Source organism: Chinchilla lanigera, unplaced genomic scaffold, assembly GCF_000276665.1.
Source record: "Chinchilla lanigera isolate Chin_1 unplaced genomic scaffold, ChiLan1.0 scaffold00039, whole genome shotgun sequence".
NCBI lineage: Eukaryota > Metazoa > Chordata > Mammalia > Rodentia > Chinchillidae > Chinchilla > Chinchilla lanigera.
In genome coordinates, this window is record NW_004955440.1 from 9024368 (window position 1) to 9030367 (window position 6000).

At 39.7% G+C, this 6000-nt stretch overlaps 1 pseudogene; it reads left to right on the plus strand.

Moving 5' to 3' along the window:
* LOC102017390 overlaps positions 1-4912 on the plus strand; it is a 36392-nt pseudogene extending 31480 nt beyond the window's left edge.
* The last annotated feature ends 1088 nt before the right edge of the window (positions 4913-6000 follow it).

The window sequence follows — 6000 nt, forward strand, 5'->3', positions numbered from 1 at the left end:
TCATATTAGACACGAGTAATATGAATTGTATAGGCAAGAGTGAAGGCACAGGAATTGTGCACCTCTTTAACTTCTGGTCTATTCTATTTTTAAAAATGCCTTGTATTTCATTCAAAAGAAGGAAGGGACCAGGGTCTATGAGAAATGTGTGCAGGGTCATGACATGACAGTCAATTGATCCTGATTGGTGACTTCATTGTTGGCAGTTTGGTTGCTGTTTTCCAGTTGCCCACAATCTGCTTGCCCAGCCATCCAAGGGATGATGCTGCGGTCTGCTGTCTCTGCTCTCTTTCCCATCTGCTGTTTTTATTTTTACTCTCTAATTATGAAATTATATTCGTGAAAATGGGAAATTTTTGCAGGGTGATATAATCACAGTGAGTTTTTCATCATTGTATAAAAGACTGGTCAGTCTTGTGGTATAAAAGCTTTCGAGAAGAGCAAATAATCCACCTGTATGGATAAGTGGATTGAGGGAGGTCACGTAACTTAATAAATAAATAAATAAATAAACAAAGGAATATAATTTTTAAAAGGAAAATATAATGGTCTTTTAGATTTTGTGAATGTCACAAATGAATCACAGTCCCTTACAGTAGCTTCCCTCCCCCAATCCAAGGAGAATAAATTCTAAAAACCTTGGTGGATGCCTGATAAAGGCAAATGTACCATGCCCTATAACAAATTATGCTGTGTTTTCCTGTACATGACCAAACATATGATCAAGTTTAATTTGTAAATAAGGCACAGTAAAAGATTAATGTGCTGGATTCACAACTGCTGGTCAACTTGTAACACCCAGCTGAACTGAACCAGCATGGTGCTGGGTGTGGGAGGTCCACCTGAGGACTGTACCCAGCAGCATAAGAGACAGAACTGGAGAAGAAGATGTGGAGGCTGTTGGGACTGACAGAGGCTGTGGGGAGCTAAGAAAAGCTGTTGAGTGCTGTTAGAAGCTGTAAGGAGCTATTGGGTTTCTTGGAAGAGATTGTCATGCTGGCTTTCCTGATGAACTCTGCTATTCTCATTGTCTGAGGAGCTCAGGACCTTGTTGTCACTGAGAATAGCCTCCGTTCACTTTGGAGCAGCTCTGGTCCTCACTCTGATCATTGCTCCCTGGCTCCAGAGGGGAAGATGGTGCACTCCTCAGTTCCCTGAGGAAGTTTGTTGCATTGGCTTTCCTGATGGGAAGTTGGCAGTCCTGATCACTAGAGGGGCTCAGGACCTCACTGCTGCTGAGGATGGCTGTGGTACTTTTTGAAGGAGAGCTGGTTCTTATTTTGAGCACTGCTTTCTGGATCCAGTGCAGATCCTTCAGCTTGCTAGCACAGATCCTTCATCCTGCTGTCACAGACTTTCTAGCTTTCACCACTGACCTTTGGGCTTTCCCCTTGCAAAAACCCCAAACCACAATAATTAACAATAGTAACCTTTCAAATAATTTTTGTGTTTTAGTCCACTTACCTCTGATTTGAAGTTCAGGGCTTGGTGCCATTGTTTGGGTGTATCTTGCTGAAGCTTTGGTGGAGCCTGATACTTTCCAATGGGACATGTTACATTCAACTGAAACACGTTTTCTGTTCACGCCTCCCACCCACAATTTTAATCTCTTTTTCCTCTTAACTGAACTCTCAACACACACTGTTGTCATAACATTAACAGTCTGAAGTGTGAAAGAAAAACTAGTACATATTTTTTCTTCAGAACTTCACAGAAGTTCTGTTCTTATAAGAGATCTTTGAAATTTTCTGTTCTTATGAGAGATCTTTGAAATTTCAGGGTTTGATTTTCTTTTCTGTTGTTTACCTTTCCATTTAGAGGAAAGACTTTATGGCTTCTTTTTACCATCTATGAATTTCCAGAATCACCACTTTTGGACTATGGGGTAATAAGTAAAATAAATGTTGCCTAGACATAGCACTGTGCTGTGGGCTGGTAGTGTACACCATGTGGTTCGGCTGGAAAATGGGGTAATTCAAGCTCTTAGAGGAAGAGAGGGACTCTGAGATTTCATCACCCTCGGACTTTTATAATATAGTGACCTCACTCAGAGTCCAGGGTCTCTTTCTGTTCATTCTGTCTGTTACTAAGAGAAATGATTATTTTTCTTTGGTCATATATTCCGATAGGTATTCAAAAGTCAACAATGAACTGAATCTGGAAGTCTGAAATGGTAAGAACAATTTAACACTTATGAATTGCTGATTTCTGGAACTGTACACATGCATGCATTACAATCATAGGTGGAGCTTTGATACTAATCAGTAGATCAGCCCACAGATGAGTTTATGCTAAAAATGCTATTGGGTGGGGAAGTGTCGCTGGAGAGGTGAGTCACTGGGACTGTAAGCTGGAATGGTCTCTGTCCTCCCCTTGTCCCTTGATTCTGGAAGGATCTCTCTCCTATCCTGCTTCCTGACTGCCATGCCGTGAGCAAGGCTTCTCTGTCATACCACCCTACCTTAGAGCAAGCAACTATGAACTGAAACCTCTGCAAACTGTGAACCAAAATAAACTTTAAAGCCAAAACTGTGGATGATGAGAACTACTATGAAATATAAACTGTGGCTTATTCTGAATTTTTAAAATATTTTTTGTCCTAATTATCATCCTTTTCAAAGAAAACAAAGGAAATTTTTACAATTATAAATTCTCTCTCTGTCTCTCTCTTTCTCTCTTTCTCACTCACATCTATTTCTATCACACTTGTTAAGCACAATTACAGTGTTAATTCTAGAGCTTCTGATCTTGCCTAAAGAATCTTATACATAGACAGACAACTCACGAAGTCACATTAATTAAAAATTCTGTGTTATTTTGAGCACTCAAGAATATTAAAGGATGTGCAAGTCATAGCACAGGAATGATAGGGAGCATTCCAGTCCCCTCCACATGCTCAAATTCAGCAGGTGCTAGAGTCTCCACCTGCTAGGCTTTCTCTTTTTTCCAGGAAGTGCCACAGTTTTCCTCTTTCCTTCCTCCTTCACTCTGTGCTTGCCTCATCCCATATTAAATAATTTTATCTATGTTCCCTGCTAAGTTCTCCCTTCTTACTTAGTGGTCTCTCTAGTTACACTCCACACTCTGATTCATCTGACTACACATGAAGGAAACCTGCCTCACAGGACTTTTCATTACCTGACATGGTTCCTAAGCTCAAGACTGGGTGGGGCAGAAGAGTGGATGGGGAACAGAACCGAATGAAGTTAAGAGCAATCACAAGAAATTTAATCTTATTGGTTCACATTTGCACATAGAGAAAATATACACACTAGGGAAAAATAAAAACAGAGCGTTGTTTTCCAATTCTAAGACAGGAAAAAAAAATCAATTTCCCTACTGTAAAACTCTCCCAATATAATGGATATGGTGATCTCATTCGCAGTAGAGAATCTCTTTCTCTTCTATTTATTGATAAGAAAGATAAATATCATTATTTGGCCAAATATTCTAGTGGGAACTCAGTGGGCATCAGTGAACTGAAACTGAAAGTGTGAGATGAGGAAAGCACAACTTATCGTAAGGGGGAAAAAATTTGAACTGGATGTGGAGTGAAAGTGGCAGATAGACAAACCTGGCGGGGTAAGTGGTAAAATTGGAAGCAAGATAGAAACGCTGTGTTCTTACCCAGATCTACCTTTTTCTGGCTGTCAGCTTTGTCCTACCTATCGCCCTAGTCCACTTCTGTTTCCGGTTGCCAGGATTCCCTTCTCCTGAAAGTGGTCACCGAAGTGACAGGGAAATCTCACTTTCTTGCACGCAAGGCCATCGCCAATAGGATTAAGCCCAAGGGGCTTCAAATCTGCACTAGTATTGCCAGATGTATCAGAAGCAATGCCAGGATGAGAATGGCTTTAAGTGTCATTTTATGTCATAATTTCATCAGAGACAACTATTGCTGGCTTCAGAAAATCCTCAGCAGTTTGTGGATTATTTTTCAGAGGAATTCTGCAATGACTTTCTAGAACTCCTCAGAAGATGCTTCTGCTCCAAGCGAGTCAATAACATTTTTGTCTAAAATGAGTACATCAGCCACCAGGAGCACATCCATATGAATGCTACTTGGTGGGAAACGCTGACTGACTTTAGTAAGCGGCTGGGCAGAAAAGGCCTGTGCAGAGTGGATGAGACCCCCAAAGGCTGATATATTCTGTACATAGACAGTGACCCAGAGACCATTCTCCAGCAGCAGGAGCTAAAAAAGAAGAAGCAGGACCTTGATGATGAAGAACAAAACTGCCAAATGTATTGAAGAACGAGTGCAAAGAGGCCTGGAGGGAAAGGAGCAGGAGGCCCCTGTCTTCACAGAATTAAGCAGAGAAAATGATGAAGAGAAAGTTCCATTTAATCTGAGTAAAGGAGCATGCAGTTCATCAGGAGCAACATCTTCCGAATCAAGTTCTTTGGGGCCAAGTGCACCCAAGACTCTCAGGAGTGTAGCACCAGTGAAACGAAAAGCATCTTCCCAGAGCACAGCTCAGTCTAAGGCGAGGAAGAGAGAGAAATCTGCACTGGACCAAATCATGGAGATTGAAAAGGAAAAGAAAAGAATTTCTGGAACATACTTTTAGCGACAGCCTTAAATCATTGTGAAAATTATAACCAAAAAACTTAGAGAGAAATACCATAAGAAAAAAGACGTCCTTCAGAAGATAATTGACAAATACACAGCCGTTGTAAAGATGACTGATTCTGGAGACAAGCTGATACCTGACCAGACTCATTTAGGAACAGTAATTCCAGCACCAGGAGAAAGAATTCTAATTTTAAAGGAGGTAACGGAGGAAAGGAAGGTACGCCAGAGTCCATCAATGGAAAGACTTTTCAGCAGCTATAGTCATTGAAATTGGCTCTTTAAAAGGACACAGAGTTGAAGGAATTCAACATTGAAGACATTTTTAAACTTGTCTGAGTTGAAAATTTTGCTAATGCATTAGAATCCTGAAGCATCACATTGGTGCTTGCCAAAATATTATGAGACACTACTGTGTTAGAGTGTTTCTCTGTATAAAACATATAGACTGATGTAAATATTATTGTATAGGTGTTAACTAAATTAGAAGAAAATTAAAATTATGTCTCCTGAAGGATCAATTTTGAACTTGTTTAGTTTTGTATAATTTTGAGCTTGTTTTTATCTTTTCTTTGTAATATTTCTTTGATGATTTTTTTTTTTTCCGGTACCGGGAAGCCAACTCAGGACATTGCCCTTGCCAGGTAGGCGCTGTGCCGCTGAGCTAAACCCCCAGCCCCTTTCTTTGATGATTTTTATCTTCATTAAAAATATTGTAAAGTGTTTTGTGTAAGACAATTTCAAATCTTCTAATTGGAAGAAATCTTTCATACACTCTAAATTTTGTATATTCAGAAGTAGAATAGTAACGTTGAACTATAATGTAAGTGTAATTAAAACTTTAAAACCTAAGCTATCATGGCACCTTTATTATGATATAATTTACACATCATACAAGTCACCCATTTAGAGTGTACAATTCATTGGTTTCTGGTATATTTACAGAGATGTGTAACCAGATCCACTATCTAACTTTTGAGGATAAATATTGTCACCCCCCCAAAGAAACCTTGCACACAGTCAGTCTCCTTTCTTCTTCACCCTCTGTCCATCCCTAGCATTGACTGGTAGCCTTTCTATCTCTTTAGATTTGCCTATTTTGGACATTTTAAAGAAATGCAATAAACTCTGGGTCTTTTTTTTCCACAATGAGTGTTTTTACAATTAGCCCAATGTTTGCAAGATTCATCTATGTTTTAGCCCGTAGGAATCCTTTATTTCTTTTTATGGCCAAATGTTACTCCCTTGTGTGGATAGACCACGTTGTGCTTGTCCACTCATCAGCTGATGGACTTGTGTGCTGTCATGAACACTGCTGTGACATTTGTTTGTGAGACTGTCCGTGGACATATACCTTGAATTCCCACAGTCTCATTATAACTTCTATCATGTTTAATATGTCGAAGAACTGCCAAACTGTTTTACAG